Source organism: Hordeum vulgare, chromosome 2H (assembly GCF_904849725.1).
Source record: "Hordeum vulgare subsp. vulgare chromosome 2H, MorexV3_pseudomolecules_assembly, whole genome shotgun sequence".
NCBI classification, from domain to species: Eukaryota; Viridiplantae; Streptophyta; class Magnoliopsida; order Poales; family Poaceae; genus Hordeum; species Hordeum vulgare.
Window position 1 is genome coordinate 34,785,675 of NC_058519.1, and position 20,343 is coordinate 34,806,017.

Sequence of the window (20,343 nt, forward strand, 5' to 3'; positions counted from 1 at the left end):
ATGGTGTGTCTGAACATCGTAATCGTACTTTATTAGATATGGTGCATTATATGATGTCTCTTACCAATTTGCCATTATCATTTTCGGCTATGCATCGGAGACAGCTCCATTCACTTTAAATAGGGCACCCTCAAAATCCGTTGAGATGACACCATATGAGCTATGGTATGGCAAGAAGCCAAAGTTGTTGTTTCTTAAAGTTTGGGGATGTTATGCTTATGTCAAAAGCTTCAGCCTGAAAAGCTGGAACCCAAAGCGAAAAAGTGCATCTTCATAGGTTACCCAAAAGAGACAGTTTGGATATACCTTCTATCTCAGATCCGAAGGCAAAGTGTTTGTCGCTAAGAACGGAGCTTTTCTTGAGAAAGAGTTTCTCTCGAAAGAATTGAGTGGGAGGAAGATAGAACTTGATGAGGTTGCGGAACCTCTACTTCAACAAGATGGTGGCGTGGGGTAGAAAGAAATTTCTGTCGAGGCAACACCAGTTGAAGAGGAAGGTAATGATGGTGACCATGAAGCTTCAGATCAAGTTACTGTCGGACCTTACAGGTCGACAAGAGCATGTACTGCTCCTGAGTGGTACGGGAATCCTGTCTTGTCAATCATATTTTTGGACAACAATGAGCCTGCGAATTATGGAGAAGCAGTGGTGGGCCCAGATTCCAACAGATGGTTAGAAGCCATGAAATCCGAGATAGGATCTATTTATGAAAACAAAGTATGGACTTTGGAAGTATTACCTGAAGGTCGAAAGGCTATTCAAAACAAACTGATCTTTAGGAAGAAGACGGATGCAGACGGTAATGTGACCATTTTTAAAGCTCGACTTGTGGAAAAGGGTTTTTCACAAGTTCAAGGGGTTGACTACGATAAGACATTCTCACCCGTAGCGATGCTTAAGTACGTCTGAATCATGTTAGCAATAGCTGCATTTTTTAATTATGAAATCTGGCACATGGATGTCAAAGCGGCGTTCCTTAACGAGTTTCTTAAGGAAGAGTTGTATATGATGCAACACGAAGGTTTCGTCAATCCAGAGAATGCTGACAGAGTGTGCAAACTCCAGCAATCCATTTATGGACTGGTGCTAGCATCTCGGAGTTGGAATCGGCGCTTTGATGAGGTAATCAAGGCGTTTGGGTTTATACATGTTTTTGGAGAAGCTTGTATTTACAAGAAAGTGAGTGGGAGTTCGATGGCATTTCTAATATTATATGTGGATGAAATATTGTTGATTGGAAACAATGTAGAGTTTTTGGAAAGCGTAAAGGATTACTTGAATAAAAGTTTTTCAATGAAGGACCTAGGAGAAGTTGCTTACATATTGGGCATAAAGATCTATAGAGATAGGTCAAGGCGCCTAATAGCTCTTTCACAAAGCACATACCTTGATAAAGTTTTGAAGAAGTTCAAAATGGAACAATCCAAGAAGGGGTTCTTGCCTGTGTTACAAGGTATAAAGTTGAGTAGAACTCAATGTCCAGTAACTGTAGAAGATAGAGAAAAGATGAGTATCGTCCCCTATGCTTCAGCCATAGGGTCTATCATGTATGCAATGTTGTGCACAAGACCGGATGTCAGCCTGACCATAAGTATGGCAGGCAAGTTTCAAAGTGATCCAGGAGTGGAACACTGGGCGGCGGTCAAGAATATTCTGAAGTACCTGAAAAGGACTAAGGAAATGTTTTTCGTTTATGGAGGTGACGAAGAGCTCGTCGTAAAGGGTTACGTCGATGCAAGCTTAAACGCTGATCCGGATGACTATAAGTCTCACACCGGATATGTATTTATTCTTAACGGGGGTGCGGTAAGCTGGTGCAGTTCCAAGCAAAGCGTCGTAGCTGATTCTACATGCGAAGCGGAGTACATAGCTGCCTCAAAGGCGGCTAAGGAGAGTGTATGGATGAAGCGGTTCATGTCAGATCTTGGAGTAGTGCCAAGTGCATTGGACCCAATCGATTTGTTCTGTGACAACACTCGTGCCATTGCTCTAATCAAGGAACCAAGGTTTCACAAGAGGACCAGACATATAAAGCGATGCTTCAATGCCTTGTGCGATTAAATCAAGGAGAAGGACATAAATATTTGCAAAGTGCACACGGATCAGAATGTTGCAGATCCGCTGAATAACCTCTTCCACGAGCAAAGCATGATCAACACCAGAACTGTATGGGTGTTAGATTCATTACATTGTAAATCACATAGAGATGTGAAGCTAGATTATTGACTCTAGTGCAAGTGGGAGACTGTTGGAAATATGCCCTAGAGGCAATAATAAAATAGTTATTATTATATTTCCTGTTTCAAGATAATCGTTTATTATCCATGCTACAATTGTATTGAATGGAAACATAAATGCATGTGTGGATATATAGACAAAACAATGTCCCTAGTGAGCCTCTAGTTGACTAGCGTGTTGGTCAAGGATGGTTAAGGTTTACAAGCCATACACAAGTGTTGTCACTTGATAACGGGATCGCATCATTAAGAGAATGATGTGATGGACAAGACCCAAACTATAAACGTAGCATATGATCGTGTCATTTTGTTGCTATTATTTTCTGCAAGTCAAGTATACATTCCTGTGACCATGAGATCATGTAACTCACTAACACCGGAGGAATGCCTTTTGTGTATCAAACGTAACAACGTTACTGGGTGACTATAAAGGTGCTATACAGGTATCTCCGAAGGTGTCCCTTGAGTTAGCATGGATAAAGACTGGGATTTGTCACTTCGTGTGACGGAGAGGTATCTCGAGGCCCACTCGGTAATACAACATCACAAACAAGCCTTGCAAGCAATGTGACTAAAGAGTTAGCCACGGGATCTTGTATTACGGAATGAGTAAAGAGACTTGCCGGTAACAATATTGAAATAGGTATGTCGATACCAACGATCGAATCTCGGGCAAGTAACACACCGAAGGACAAAGGGAATGATAGACGAGATTATGTGAATCCTTGACATAGAGGTTCAACCGATAAGATCTTCGGAGAATATGTAGGATCCAATATGGACGTCCAGGTCCCGCTATTGGATATTGACCAGAGAGTGTCTCGGTCATGTCTACATAGTTCTCGAACCCGCGGGGTCTCCACACTTAAGGTTCGGTGACATTTACGGTATAGTTGAATTATTGATGTTGGTAACCAAATGTTGTTCGGAGCCCGTGATGAGATCCAGGATGTCACGAGTGTCTCGGGAATGGTCCGAAAATGAAAATTGATATATAGGATTGTTGCATTTGGCTTCCGGAAGGATTTCGGGCATTACCGGTAAAGTACCACGAGTGACGAATGGGTTCCGGGGTTTTACCGGGAGGGGCCACCCACCCGGGAGAGGACCTAATAGCTCCATGGGTGGCGCACCAGCCCTTGGTGGGTTGGTGAGTCCAGCCCAATAAGCCTATTTCAGCCAAAGCAAAAATAAGAAAGGAAAAAAAGGAAGGAGGTGGACAAGATGGGAAGGAGTCTTCCATCAAACCGAATTGGAGGGGGACTCCTCCCCTCTTGGCTCGGTCGACTCCTCCTCCTTGGAGTAGGAGACAAGCCACCCTCCCTCTTGTTCCTCCTTTATATAGTGGAGGTTTGAGAGGGTTTTTGCACCCCAAGCCTTTGTGCAGCCCTCTCTCCCTCCTCTACTTTGTGACACCTTGTAGCTAGATCAGTACACCAGGGTAGCTCCACCATCATCGTTGCCACGCCGCCGTGCTGCCGGAGAATTTACCTACCTCTTCTTCTCTCTTGCTGGATCAAGAAGGCGGAGATCGTCATCGAGTTGTACGTGCTGAACGCGGAGGTGTCGTCCGTTCGGCGCTAGATCAGAACGGATCGTGGGACGACAGCGATTTGAATTGCGAAGACGTTCCACTATATCAACCGCGTTTCTTAACGCTTCCCTCTTAGCGATCTACAAGGGTATGTGGATCCGATCTCCCTCTCGTAGATGATCATCACCATGATAGGTCTTTGTGTGCGTAGGAAATTTTTTGTTTCCCATGCAACGTTCCCCAACAATGTCAATGATCAAAGTTAGCACACTTGGAACTCCGCGCGTGAAATCAGGACAAACACCCGAGCTCTAAAAAGACGGCTTCACGAAGAGGAGACCTCCTCCGATGCGAAATGGAGAAGAGGACAAAGCCCAGCTTCACGACACGGCGAAGTAAGAGTTTGGTAGTTAAATAATCCCTAATTCAAAAAATGGCAATGGAATAGCTATCCACTCCCCCCACCCACACCCCACCCCACGCATAAGAGCATCTATAGCTAGAGTGAGCAAATCCGACCCCCTTTATGTTCGTGGATGCGCGCGGACACGCCCGCGAATGCATTCGAACAATCATTTATATTTTGCACCCTGCATCCATATATTTCATATCCAGACTCTTAAATCCATGCAAAACCTTACACGTCAATCACAGAAACTAAATATCACACGTAAATAATAAATGTTGGTATCTAATATAAATGGTCATGAGCATGATCATGTCCATTTCTCCATCCGAATCTGATGAATCGAATGACTCATCTTGAATCACTTGATCAAGCTCTGTCGGTCCATACTCCTTGCCACATGAAGCATCGGAATCTATCGCCTCCCCTAAAAATTGACCAAAAAAACTAGTCACACATTGTGTCAAACACATCCAACAGAAGGCAGAGCCAGAGAGTTGCCAGACGTACGATGGTGTCTTACAGGCCACGACGACGTCCTTCGCAGCGAGGACGGTACAAAGGCTACAAACGGAGGCAGAGCGCGCACGTCAGCGAAGCTACGAGACGGACGGCGCGAGGAGTAATAAGAAAGGAAAACATCAAATGGATTCGACAGTTCTCTGCGGTGGATTTGGTGCAATTTGAGGTGGGGTCAGGATGTCGACTCCAACGTGGCGAGCGGGTCTGGGCGCTCCCAGGCTCCCCACATCCTCCCCATATTTGGGATGAATATGAAGGGTGCCAGCAAGCCTTGTGAAAGGATGTGGATGCCGCCTAGAGGGGGGGTGAATAGGCGCTTTAAAATAATTACGGTTTAGGCTTGAACAAAAGCGGAATAAAACTAACATTTAATGTGTCAAGCATAAAACCTAAAACAACTAGGCTCACCTATGTGCACCAACAAGTTATGCTAAGCAAGATAAACAACTAAGTGATAGCAAGATATATGACAAGAAACAATATGGCTATCACAAAGTAAAGTGCATAAGTAAAGTGTTCGGGTAAGAGATAACCGAGGCACGTGGAGATGACGATGTATCCCGAAGTTCACACCCTTGCGGATGCTAATCTCTGTTTGGAGCGGTGTGGAGGCACAATGCTCCCCAAGATGCCACTAAGGCCGCCGTAATCTCCTCACGCCCTCGCACAATGCAAGATGTTGTGATTCCACTAAGGAACCCTTGAGTGCGATCACCGAATGCGTACAAACAAGGTTGGGGCAATCTCCACACTAAATTGGAGGCTCCCAACAACACCACGAAGCTTCACCACAATGGCATATGGCTTTGAGGTGACCACAAATGCTCGGGGCAATCTCCACAACTTAATTGGAGACCCCGACGCTTGCCCGGAGCTTTACACCACAATGATTGAGCTCTGAGGCACCCCCAAGCTTCTAGGGGTGCCAAGTACCCAAACGTAACAAGCTTCTCAACTTCTCACTTCCACGTATCACCATGGAGAACTCAAACCGTTTCAACTAATGCAATGGCAAGAACACACGAAGTGGTCAAGTCCCTCACACTCAAATCCCTCCACAACAACAAAAGCTATGGAGAAATATGAGAGGAAGAACAAGGAGCTCACAAAGAACTCCAAGATCAAGATCCAAGGGGTTCCTCTCACATAGAGGAGAAAGTGATTGGTGGAGATGTGGATCTAGATCTGCTCTCTCTTTTCCCTCAAGAAGTAGGAAGAATCATTGGAGGGATTGAGAGTTAGCAAGCTCTAAGAAGGTCAACAATGGGGAAGAACACAAGCTCAACATATGGATCTAATCCAATGGGAAAGAAGACCCCCTTTATATAGTGGGGGAAAGAATCTCACTGTTACCCCCACTCACAGCCCGAGTGGAGCGGTACTACCGCACGGTAGGTTCACCAACCACGGTAGTAAAAAGTTACTACCGTGCCTACCACTGCTGAGGCAAAAGGATGCGCAAAAAGTCCAACATAACGGTAGTAAAAAAAACTACTACCGCCTGGAGAGCGTTACTACCGCCTAGAAAGCGGTTGTAAAACACTACTACCGCTCCAAGAGCGGTACTACCGCTCCACGAGCGGTATTACCGCTCGCCAGTGAAACTGCCATAACTTTTGCATACGAGCTCCGAATCGAGCAAACTCAAGCTTGACAGAAATCTTAAGAACATGCAGTTGTGAAAATGCCAATGATATAGATATGTGAGACCTCTATGAGTGAAGAATCGGCAAAAACTTCCAACATCGAAAACATCATAGAAGATACATATGGACTCCATTTTCGATGAACTCGAGCTTGTCATGAACATGACCATAAGCTCTACAACTCACAAAGAAAACACCAAACAAGAACCAAGAAATATGATGCAATGATGCAAATGATTGAGCTCTCAACGAATGATACGATCAAGCTACTCACTTGAGAGCCCCTATTGACAGTACACCAATCTATCCTAAAATAGAAAACCTATCAAGGGCAAACCTATATCTTGCACCTAGTCCTCTTGAGCTAGATGATGATGATCTTGGCTTCCTCAAGATGGAGCACCTTTCTTGATTGTGTTGGTTTGATGAAGATCAGTTGATTGCTCCCCCATACTCACTATGGGTGAGCCACTCTTCAGCACATCTTCACAAGTCCATTGCCACCACAATGGACGACAAGCTTCAGGCATGATATCTTCGTGATGCTCCACTTAAACTTGCACACCGCAATCTTGATGACGATCACCACTTGATGTCATCCTTCATAGGTTGAATGAGATCTTCCTCTTGACGCAAACCCATGGAAACACACCTAACCCCACATAGAACTCTCACAAAGTCAATGGGTTAGTACACAAAAGCGTTATGGACAATGCTTATCGTACCATGGGATCACTTGATCCCTCTCCGTACATCTTTTACACTTTGTGTGTTGATCATCTTGATTTACTCTTTGCTTAGTCTTGATCAACCTTGTGTCTTTATGACCAATCTTTGGATAATACCTTGAATACGACCTTGGTCATCATATAAACTCCTTGAAACCAACAGATGGACTTCAAGAAGTGCATATGGACAAATCCTTCGAATATAACTTAAGGCAACCATTAGTCCATAGGAATTTTCATCAATTACCAAAACTACATATCGAGAAATATGCTCTAACACCTGGGCGTTTGAGGCCGGTTTGAGAGGCCCGATTGGGTCAAAATTTCGTGATCCGTCACTAAACAGGCGGCTTTCCCAAACGTTTGAGGGGGGAACGGGAGGTCCAGTTGTAGATGCTCTAAGGCATGTTTGCCTTTCTCTTGTAACACATCACGTGTGTTGAGACAGGACCTCTTCTATCGATATTGTGAGAGCATCTATAGTCGGATTGGGCAAATCCAGCTGCCTATACATCCGTGGACGCGCTCGAGCACATCCGTGGACGCATCCAGACGGCCCTTCATATTTCGCTTCCTGCATCCACATATCTCATATTTGGACTCTTAAATCCATGCAAAACCATGCACGTCGATCGCACAAACTAAATGTCACATGTAAATAAAAAATGTTGGTATCGAACATAAGTGGTGTCACATCAAATTTATTCGAAGTGCACAATCAATCATGTGTTGTTTGATTTCATTGTCAGTCCACATATGCTCCACCCAATCATTGAGTAGTTCCGCGTACACGTGATGCTCCCGAAGATTTTGATGCATCTGTAGGAAGTTCACAAGCTGAAATGCATCATGATCTTCCGGCATTTCAACTTGTCCTCCAGTTAATTCAAAATCATTGGTTTGAGCTACACCATCACCCTCATCCTCGACTATCATTTCTGATTCCCACATCAGTGCAGCCACACGGATAATTCTCCCTTTGATTGAGCCCTTTAAATTAAGAATATGCTTCACTTACACCGGTCCATTTCCTCTTGCATGGTCATGAGCATGATCATGTCCACTCCTTCATTCAAATCCGGTGAATTGAAGAACTCATGTTCAATCAGTTTACTGAAGCTCTGTCGGTACAAACTCCTCGCCTGATGAAGCATAAGAATTCATTGTTTTCTCTAAAAATGATCAAAAAATCCGGCCAGACATTGTGTCGAACGCATCAAGCGCAGGCAGAGCCAAATAGTTGCCAGACGTACCGCGGTGTCTTCCGGGCCAACATCGACAACCTCTGCAATGAGGACGGAATAGAAGACTCCTCTCGTGGAGCTGGCGTGGCACAGGCTACGACCGGCATAGCGCACACGGCGGCAGAGGTGAAAGACAAACGGATGAAGGAGGAACAAGAGAGAAAAACAACAAATGGATCCGACTGTTCTGCGGGGTGAATTTGGTGCAATTTTTGGTGGGGTCGGGATGTCGGGTCCGACATGGCGGGCATGACCGGATGCTCTCGGGCTCCCGCATATCGGTCCCATATTCGGCGTTTGGGGTCCGTTTAAGGGGTCCAACTCGATCGCGTTGTTGTGACCGGTCAGTGACCAGACAGCCCGCCTGAACGTTTGAGACGGATATGAGTGGTCCGACTGTAGATGCTCTCACCTCATGTGCATCTCTCCCGCGTCGCCACCTCCAATGCATTGCTTCATTGCGGGCATGGGTTTCCTCATCAACTCGGATGCCCTTCTCTTCATATTCCCTCCTTCCTCTACCATGTTCTGCTTCTCCTAGGCCTTTAGGTTGCCCGCCTCAATGTGTCGCCATGCTGCTCATACGGATCGAGACATGAAAACCCTACCGAACCCTCTAAACAAAGGTGGGCGAAGGGGTTACAACCATTGGATGGTGCAACCTGGAGTCATCACTTCTCATCTATGCATTTATCCTTCCAAATGAGTGTGCAATCCAATTTTCTCTCCACCCCAAATATGCCATCGATGGTCTATTTGGGATACCAACACATGGTCTAGATCGAGAACTTATTTAGCAGCCCTGCCGAATGGAACAAATTTATTGGGAGAAGCTGAATTCGTGATAGAGGAGCGGAAACTAAGGATTTGAAGAAACTGAAGGACTTCCGAGCTAAGGATTTGGAGAAGTTAAGGATTTGGAGAAACTGAAGGACTTAGTAGTTGAACAGGTAAACCGTTGTCTCTGGATGGAAGATTGGTCCTCATAAATTCAGTACTAAGTAATATTGTAATATATATGATTTCCTTCTTCCAGCTGCTGAAAGGAGTTTTACATTGATTGGATTATTTCTGATCAAGATTCTTTTGGCAAGTAGATAGTGAGAGGAAGAAATATCGACTAACTAAATGGAGTGTGATTTGTCATCCCAAAGACCAAGGCGGGTTGGGCATTCAAAACCTTGAAGTTAAGAATAGGGCCCTCCTCAGCAAGTGGTTGTTTAAACTGCTCACAGGAGATGGTGTGTGGCAAACCCTCATAAGGAAGAAATATTTGGGTTCCAAGGCGGTATCTCAAGTATACTAGAAGCCTAGGGATTCTCACTCTTAGGCAGGACTAATGACTACGAAGAAATATTTCTTTTATTGTGGATCATGCTCGATTAAGGACGGCTCGGAGTTTAGATTCCAGGAGGACAAGTGGCTAGGAAATGCCCCACTCCAAGAAAAATATCCGGCTCTATACAACATTGTGTGTCACAAGGATGATAATATCGTCATGCTAATGGAATCATCTCCACCAAATATGACATTTAAAAGAGATTTAATTGGACCTAGACTCCAATCGTGGAACATCCTACTCCAGCAGTTGTCCACGATGCAATTGTCATCTAGGTTTGATAGCTTTCGATGGAACCTCCATGGGAATGTACAATTCACAATGGAGTCTATGTATAGAGCGGTAATCCAGTCTGATGTGCTAGTTGATAATAACAAGAAGATCTAGAAGATGAATATACCTCTTAAAAATAAAATATTGTATCTTCGTCGTGGAGTCATTCTTACTAAAAATGACCTTATTTAAAGGAATTAGCATGAAATTATGCAATGTGTCTTTTGTCATCATGATGAGACAATAAAACATTTAGTCTTCCAATGCAAATTGTCTCGTTCTATATGGTTAGTCATCCAAATAGCTTCTGGCTTGTATCCTCCTTGTAGTGTTGCTAATGTATTTGGCAACTATTTACATGGATTGATCACAAGTTTAAAACTCTTCTCGGGGTGGGAGTGCTTGTCATTATTTGATCGCTTTTGGCTATGTAGAAATGACAAGATTTTTAACGATACAAGTACTTCTCTGTTGCAGGTTATCTACAGATATACTGGGATTCTTCGTTTATGGTCCTCCTTACAACGCTTGGAGAACCGAGACATGTTTACGGACGTGCGTACATGATTGGAGGCTACGACGAGGAATACTTTTATTCAACATGGATGGTATCATGATCCTAGGATTGCCCCCGCCCCCTCCCCCCCCCCCCCCCCTTAGCGGTTTTTTCAAAAAAAAAATATACATCGCTTGTAGGGACGCAGGAGCTCGCCTCACCTACACTGAACGGCCTTGAAAGGAACTATTACTAGACGACGCTACTTTTTGTTTGCTTCACACGGTGGCTAATCCATCTGCTCGAAAATACGTGATCAAAATAAAATAGGCAAAAAATTACTTTAAAAAAGTTATTTACTAGTTTAATGTGTACAATTTTAGAAAGTGGAACGAAAAAAGGTTTGTGAACTTTTAAAACAGGGTTCATGCACTATAAAAATGTTTCATATAATTAGAAAAGTGTTCTTTTTACTTTTAGAAATGGTCAAATAGTTTAAAATAAACATTCATGCATCTTCAAAAACAATTATTTATATATTTAAAAGTATCATAATAATTATTTAAATAAATAATAAGGGACATGATAACCAATGGTAAACATTTTAAAATTAAGCGATGAACTATTTAAATTATGTGACAAATACTTTTAAATATATACTTATTATTTATTAAATATCCAATGACATTTGTAAGACATGATAATCAGTTTTTAATACACGATAAAAAATTAAGAAAACGATTAAAACCTTTAAATGCACGGCAAACATTTTTATTACACAATTATCACTTTTTTAATACCCAACATATTAATATGAACTAAATATTTTTAGTATACAGTATACATTTTATGATACACGTTGAAAACAATTTAAATACAAGATAATTTTTTTCAAATATACAGCTAGTATTTCTACTACACTATGAACACGTTTTAAAAACCCAATGAATAATTTTAATGTATCATATGATTTTTAGTTCCACATGATGAATAATTTTGAATGCACAATGAAAAATTCCTAAAAGACGCTAAGAACATTTTTAGAATATGCAATGAATAAATTTTTTATGCACACTAATTTTTAAAATACATGATGTGAAAAATAAGGAGAAATGGAATATAAAAATGGAAATTCTAACATTCTAAAATAAAATGTAAAAGGAAAATAAAAAATAAAATGGAAAAGTAAGCAAAAAACGAAAAAAAAATGAGAAACATAACAAAACAAAAACCGGATGAAAACCATACTGGAAACCTACTTACAAACGAACAAAAAACGACTTCACAGAAAGAGAACACACAGGAAACAGATATGAGGCTGCTATGGGGCTAGCCCAGTGAAGTAGGGCAGGAGCTCATATGAAATACATGACAAAGGTGAATTCTTGAAGTATTTCGATTGATTGGTCAGAAAACCCTATTTACCGCGTGTTGCGGCAAATTGACGTGGCATTGTACAGAGAAAATCTAGCGAGGGATGATTTGGATCGGCCATTAACAGTTGCGGGGATGCCAGTTTTGGGAACCTTCTAGAATTTTTCAGCCATTTTTTTTGGTTTGAGGAGCTCTTTAGAAGATTCCCTGAACCGTTTTTTTCCTTTTTTTCGTTTCCTTTTTCCTTTAATACTTTTTTCTTTTTTTGTTTCTGTATAAAAAAAATCTGGATTTTAAAAAAATAATCTGGACTTTCAAAAAATGTTCAGTATTTTCAAAATTTGCTTCAAATTCGAAAAAAAAATGTGCTTTAGAAAATTATTCAAGATTTTCAAAAAAGTACTGGGTTTTCAAATCTGTTCTTCAAATTCAGAAAATGATTCTGTTTTTTAGAAAAATGTTCTGGACTTTCAAAAAAAAAATTGGGATTTTCAAACAAAAAAATTTCACAATCGACAAATGTTTTTGTATTTTAGAAAAATGCTCTGGATTTTCAAAAAATGTAATGGGTTTTCAAAAAATGTTCTTTAAATTCCGAAAGTATTTCTTTTTTTTCCAAAAAAATGTTCTAGATTTCCATAAATTGTTTTGGATTTTAAAAAATGCTCGTGATTTTCAAAAAATGTTCTTCAAAATCGAAAAACGTCTTTGTTTTTTAGAATGCTGTTCTGGACTTTCAAAATATGTAATGCTTTTTTAATAAATGTTTTTAAATACGGAAAATGTTTCTACTTTTTTTCAAAAAAATGTTCTGAATTTTCAAAAAAATGTATTAGGTTTTCAAAAAATGGTCTTCAAATTGGGAAAATGTTTGGGCTCTCTTTCGAAAATTGTTCTGGATTTTCAAAAAATGTCCAGGATTTTCCTAAATTGTTTGTCAAATTCTAGAGATATTTTTTCTTTTTGGAAAATGTTCTGGATTTAAGACAATTATTCTAGGATTTCAAAAAATGTTCTAGGTTTTCAGAAAATGTTCGGGATTGTTTAAGAAAAATCTTCAAATTCGAAAAATGTTTTTGCTTATTACACAAATGTTCTCTATTTTCAAAGAATGTACTGGGTATTCAAAAACTGTTCTTTAAATACTATTTCTGCTTTTTTCTAAAACAAATCTGGATTTATGAAAAATGTTCTTGATTTCCAAAAAATGTTCAATATTTTATAAAGTGTTCTATATTTTCAGAAAATCTACTGTGTTTTCAAAGAAGATTCTTCAAATTCTCTTTCTGCTTTTTTCAGAAAAAAATCTGGATTTTCAAAAAATGTTCAAGATTTTTAAAAAATGTACTGAATTTTCATTTGTTCGTTTTGATAAAAAGGAACAAAAAGGAAAATGGGAAGAAAAACATCCCACAAAAGAAAAACAAAATGAGCAGAAAAAAGGAAGGAACAGTGTCACATGCCTACTGGACCGGCCCAGTCAAGGGTTACCCTGTGCGTGCGAGTGACTCCCTGCCGCAGCTAACGGCAGGTAGGAGTTCCCCGATTAATCATATAGTCTTAGTTAGACATCAAATAGCTTCGATTTGTATTATTTGTAGAAACATGAGTACTCCTTCCTCCTCGTCCACTACGTCCACTATTTCACATTCTGCACTTACTATTTCACAATTCAAAACCTATTTTTCACTTTCGTCTAGTTTGTTTCACAAAAATCATATCTATTGCGGTTGCACGTTTATAAAATAACTTGTTTCACTTTTTGGAAATAAATTTTTTCACATGTTTCATGGTGATACATTATAATTTCAATTTGTATGGTTAGTATTTGTTGGAGCAATTGCGCGCCCATGTGTGTTGTAGACATTGCCGGACAGAAACAGTGAGCGACTAATGTGTTTGAAAGTGGAGACAAAGAGCTATGTTCACTGGAGTACAAAACAGTCTGTTATAAATACCTGCTATAATTATCTGTGAAGAAGAGAAGTATGCTAAAGCGATCGACAATATTTCTTTCTAGGAGATTACGTGTTGGAGATAGCCCCCAAAAATATTTTCGAGTTGAATCAATTGCTATGTGTGGCGCTCAAACAAAATGACTGCCGCGGACAAGAATGAAAACAAAGTGAAGATGTAGTTTTCTTTCATAGTTCACTTTCTTTCTTTGAGTCCTAGGACCACCGTACTATTAAGAGTGGTTTCTAAGTGTTCCGAGACTTATGTTTGTTGATGCTTAACCGTGAGTGGAGAGAAATATCTACATGTGTTGAGTAATTAAACAAACACGAAGTTCTTCTTGGCTCCGAGAGAATTGGTTCATCAGTGGTGTCAGTCTTACTTGATCCTCAAGTAAAGTTGTCGCGTGAGTTTTAAATTAGATCGTTGGAGATGTGTCGGTTGTCCATTGCATGGGTCGCATGCCCAATTGGTCATATTGCCCTCAAGATTACTCTTGCTACAAATAGCCACCCCGCGCCTACGGTTGTGGTTGGCTGCTCTGTTTGATTTCTGACAAGATTATCTGAGCACTTATCTCTGAGAGATTCAGTGAATTCAGTGAGAGAAAACCCTAGCCAAAACTATGATCCTAAGAAATTCAACCAAAAAAATCAAGATTTACTTTATAAAAGGCTTTCTCATAATCTAGTTTGAGAACTAGCCCATGCTTATCACTAGAATGGACAGTGTGGAGCACCTCATGGGCAATGACCACATTCTCTAAGATGAACCTACCTTTGAAGAAGGCGGACTGATTACTTGTTATCAATCTCTGCAGGATACTAGCTAGTTTATTAGTAAGGACTTTGTTGAAGATCTTAAAGTTGCAATTGAGCAGACTAATAGGCCTAAATTTCTTCATAGAATTGGCTTCATCTTCCTTGAGGAATAAAGTAAGCGTAGCAAAGTTTAAGCCTATAGATATCTAATTTCCCTTTTATGAATATCCTCAAACATAGCAATGAGATCTTTCATGATCAACTCCTAAAAATGTTGATAGAATCCCATTGGAGTAAGAGTAAAAAATAGTTTTCTTAATCTCACCTTCACATAAAGGAGTTTCTAGAGTTACATTCTTAGAAGCTTGAACTTTTCTTGAGGCTGAGAAGAAGTCCAAATTCAGGCTAAAGCCTTGCTTATCCTATAATTTAGAAAGTTCTCTATAGTAGCGAGCGGCTACCTCCAACATGCCCTTGGTCTTAGTGACTTGACGAGAAGGGCCATCCAAAACATGGATAGTGGTTTTCGTTCTTCTTTGGTTGGCCACTTCATGGAAGTAAGCAATGTTTGTATCTCCTTATTTAATATCCCTGACACTAGACCTCTGCCTTGCTTTGGTTTCCTCTTAGAAACATTTTTATGCAATTCAAAATGGATAAACTTTAGCCTAGAGAATTCAGACTCACAAATCCCTGCAGACTTAACTTTAATATCTAATTTATCATATTCCTTTGTCAGGATTTTTCTGAATTTCTTCACATTGACTTCTTCATTAGAGCTCCATCCTTTAGTGATTATTCTGAGTTTTTTAATTTTGTCTTGTAAAGAATCAATGCAAGTTCTAGCAGAGACTGCTTCGTTCCTATTTTCGTCACCAGGACTCTAAAATCCTCTCTAAGCAGACACCACTCTTCCATCTTATATCTACTAGATCTTGGCATAAGAGAAATGTATGGGTCCCAGATAAGAGGGTTGTGATCGCTACCACATTTGGGGAGGGCCTACAAGTAGCTAGAGGGAAAATCTTATCTAAATCACAATCACAAAAAGGCATATCTATAGTTGACATGATTAATTGTTGGCCCAAGTAAATTTTCTACTTACTCGACAACTGAATCTCTAGTAAACTTTAAATTTCAATCCAGTCATTGAAATTTGTGCTGCATTTATGATCGATCATCTCATTACTCTTATCCCCGAATATCTCACAAAGTTGAAAGCTCCTCCAATAAGGGCAGGGATATTAACATCTATCAACAACTTATGAAGTTCAGAAATGAAAGCTTCCTTGCCCTCCTCATAGGGCGAACCATACACTATAATAGCACTAAACTCAGAACCATTACTTTTAAGCTTAATATGACAACAAACTGAGAACTCTAAAGTGGACCAAGAGATAATTTCAAACACATCTAAATTCACACCCATCAGGATGCCACCAGCAGAGCCTTTAGATGGTTACATGAAAAATCTCTACATCCAATAAGAGAATTTAAGTAAGAATCAAAAAATTCTACTTTCTTGGTTTCCTGGAAACACAAGATGGAGGCATGTGTTTTCTTAATAAGGTCTATGATCAGTGGCTTCCTACCAGGGCGACTTGTGTTTTTTCTTTTATCATTTTCAACAACGCTCATTCATTATGCATTTATGTTTTGTTGGAGTCATCGGCTTCAACATGTCTTTTTTGCACGCAATCTTCTATTCTTAAATAGCTACAACTCACTAACTATTTTTTTTTCTCCATACAACAATGCCAGATCATCAAGTCATGCATGGAGTTATAAGTTACTTTTTCCATTAATCTCTTCATGCAAAACATACCACCTAATGCATTATTTTTTTCCAGGAAATTAAACAATGTAAGAAAGTTTTATATTTGTTTTTGCATTAATTTTGATCTTCTACCACTTATTCATATATTTTCTAATAAGATTTCCGCCGCAACGTGCGGGGCATCGTCTAGTTTAATAACAGTGATGACACGCTTGCACGCAATTTAGCAACAGTGATGACACACTGGAATAAAATACTCATTGCTTCTACTCCCTCCATCACGGTTTAGAAGGCACGCTTGAAAATATCTGGGACCAAGGTAGTCATCGATTGGTTGTGAGATGTAGCAGGTGTAAATGCTAATGCGCCTAATCAACTAAGAAAATACTAGTACTAATGCATGAGCAGCAAATTGGGAGGGCGCATGCATGACTAGTACTACTCCCTCCATTACAGTATATTGGGCGTATCTCACAGGGCACTGGGACCTAGATGTTTTTCTATTGGTAGGAAAAACCGGGCCAACGAATTGTAAAAACGCCTAATTAATCGTAAAACTGACGCATTAGTAACACCTCGTCCACTAAACGAGCTACTTCGTCGCATGCATTGGTGGAGACGGTTTCCAAAACACCTCAATTAATAGGCTAATTAATGTTATGCGCCTTATTTCCTTCTAATTGTGAAAAATTATCGTTTTGGAGATACGCCCAATATAATGTGATGGAGGAAGTAGTACTAAATAATAAGAGTAATTGCTTTCGCGCCTTAAACCTTGTCTATTTTGGAAACGCACGCAAGTTTAACTGTGCCTTCTAAACCGTGACAGAGGGAGTAGTTAATTCCATGTCACACAAATTTACAGTAGTGGAATCACGCAGTCCTATACGAAAGTGCCCTTCTGCATTCCAGCTTAAATGTTTGCTCGTGACAAATAAAATTGTTAAAAATAGTTATAGAAACTCAGAACATCTGAAAGCTTTTGGCAACAAACATTGATGAATTTTCTTTACATGTGAAAGTTTCCATGAAGAAAAATATTCCTAATGCTTTAGGCAAAAAAAAAGATCATCGCTCCAAAATGCTTTAAGAAATAGCCCTTTTGAAGCATCAATTCTTCAAAGCATTTAGGAATAGTTTTTCTTCACCGGAAATTGCATGTATGTGGACAATTCTTTGATGTTTGCTGTATTGTTTTTAATTTTATCGTTCATGAGGTAGCATTTTAGTTCGGGAGTAGAAACTCTTTTTTTAGAAAAGGAGGATTACCCCGGCCTCTGCATCTGGACGATGCATGCAGCCATTTTATTAATTATTCACAAAGACCTTACAAGTAGTACATCAGTTTGTCCGAAGTCACCATCTTAGCAACAATTATCGCTACTCCTAACCACTTGATGAAGGGGTGCCGATAGTCCGAACCTAATACCAAACAGACATCGTACCAAAGCCTAACATCTAAAGCCGGAGGCCCCAACCGAGCCACATACTGGGTTTAGGGTACAAACCGGTCCGACACACTCTCATGTGTCATCGCCGCCATCTTCCACCAATCTGTCTTCAGAGAAGAAACTAACACACCGACTTGCTAGACCTCTCTGCCATCGACGCCACCATGACGCCAGAGAGCTTCCACCTCCTGCACGAGTCCATCTCCACGCATCAGACACCGAGTCTCCGCTGCGCCATGCTGCCGAGATCCACCGCCATCAATGAGTAAGATGAAGCACCGCTCCACCCAAAAAGTCGACCACTGGTCCCTCACACTAGTGGAAAACGAGCCTTTGGCCTGGACCCTTTAGTCCCGGCTCCATCTGGGCCGGGACTAAAGGCCCGGCCACGTCGCCCCAAAATCGCAATGCCGCCCACGAGGCTTTGGTCCCGGCCCGTAAGGAGCCTTTAGTCCCGGTTTGGACACAAACCGGGACTAAAGGGCTACGCGGTGTGCAGCCCGCATGTGCGCCACCTTTAGTCCTGGTTTGTGTCTCAAACCGAGACTAAAGTCCTCTGCCTATATATATTGGCCACAGCCCCCCTCTCCCCTCTTCCTTGCATTTTTCTTGGATGGAAGAGTGTGGGTGTGTGCTAGCTCTCCATTTTTCTTGTATGCACTAGAGGTGTTTGTTGAAATGTGTGTTAGAGCGATGCCGCTTCAGTTCACCGAACACAACTACGATATGAGATGCCCGAGCCACGCTTAAACCTCTTCCTCTTTATTTCTACTTATTCTAAAAGGTTAGCAACTATATTTCCTCGTTTAGACCGTGTGATACTAATTTTTAGGATCGTGATTGTATTTGATATACTGTCGTATAACGCAGATGAGCCATCCATGGATGTACGGTGATCGACGCACAGCCGCTTACAGAGAAGGCGTGCATTCTTTTCGAGATGCAGCCGATGCGAACAAGCATGGTGGTGGCTATATGTTTTGTCCATGTGTTGAATGTCCGAATGAGAAGGATTACACTTCCTCAAGAGTCATTCAGAGCCACCTGCTTCGGTCCGGTTTTATGTCGGGCTATAATGTTTGGACCAAGCACGGAGAAAGATGGGTTATGATGGAAGACGACGATGAAGAAGAAGAGAACGATGATGACAACTACCGATCTATGTTCCCTGAGTATGCTCATACCGCAATGGAAGACAATGAAGAAGAAGATCAGGATGAAGAACGGGAACCAGATGAGCCCGCTGATGATCTTGGCCGGGTCATTTCTGATGCACGGCGAGGTTGCGACATAGAAAAGGAGAGGTTGCAGTTCGAGCAAATGTTACAGGACCACAACAAATTGTTGTACCCAACTTGTGAAGATGGCCAGAAGAAGCTGGGTAGCACACTGGAATTGCTGAAGTGGAAGGCAGAGACCGGTGTGACTGACTCGTCATTCGAAAAGTTGCTGGTACTGATGAAGAAGATGCTTCCAAGAAAGAACGAATTGCCCGCCAGCACGTACGAAGCAAAGAAGCTTGTCTGTCCTCTAGGATTAGACGTGCAGAAGATACATGCATGCCCTAATGATTGCATCCTCTACCGCGGTAGAAGTACGAGAATATGGATAAATGCCCGGTATGCACTGCATTGCGGTATAAGATCAGAAAAGATGACCCTGGTGATATTGAGGGCGAGCCACCCAGGAAGAGGGTTCCTGCCAAGGTGATGTGGTATGCTCCTATAATACCACGGTTGAAACGTCTGTTCAGAAATAAAGATCATGCGAAGTTGTTGCGATGGCACATGGAAGATCGTATGAAAGACGATAAGTTGAGGCACCCCGCTGATGGTCGGCAGTGGAGAAAAATCGAGAGAGAGTTCCCGAGATTTGCACGTGACGCAAGGAACTTATGGTTTGGTCTGAGTACAGATGGCATGAATCCTTTTGGGGAGCAGAGTTGCATTCACAGCACCTCGCCCGTTACTCTATGTATCTACAACCTTCCTCCTTGGTTGTGCATGAAGCGGAAGTTCATTATGATGCCAGTGCTTATCCAAGGTCCAAAGCAACCCGGTAACGATATTGATGTGTACCTAAGGCCATTAGTTGATGAACTTTTACAGCTGTGGGCCGAACCAGGTGTACGTATGTGGGACGAGCACAAACAAGAGGAATTTGACCTTCGAGCGTTGCTTTTCGTAACCATCAATGATTGGCCTGCTCTTAGTAACATTTCAGGACAGTCAAGCAAGGAATACAATGCATGCACGCACTGTTTGGATCAGATAGAAAGTATATATCTGGACAAATGTAGGAAGAATGTGTACCCGTACAATCGTCGTTTTCTTCCGCCCAAGCATCCCTTAAAGAAAAAAGGCAAGCATTTCAATGGCAAGGCAGAACCCCGGGGGAAGCCTGTCATCCGTACTGGTGCTGAAGTATTTGATATGGTCAAAGATTTAAAAGTAATCTTTGGAAAGGGTCCTGGCAGCCAACCTGTTCCTAACGGCCGTGATAAGCGTGTACCCATGTGGAAGAAGAAATCTATATTTTGGGAGCTACCCTACTGGGAAGTCCATGAGGTCCGCTCGGCAATCAACATGATGCACCTGA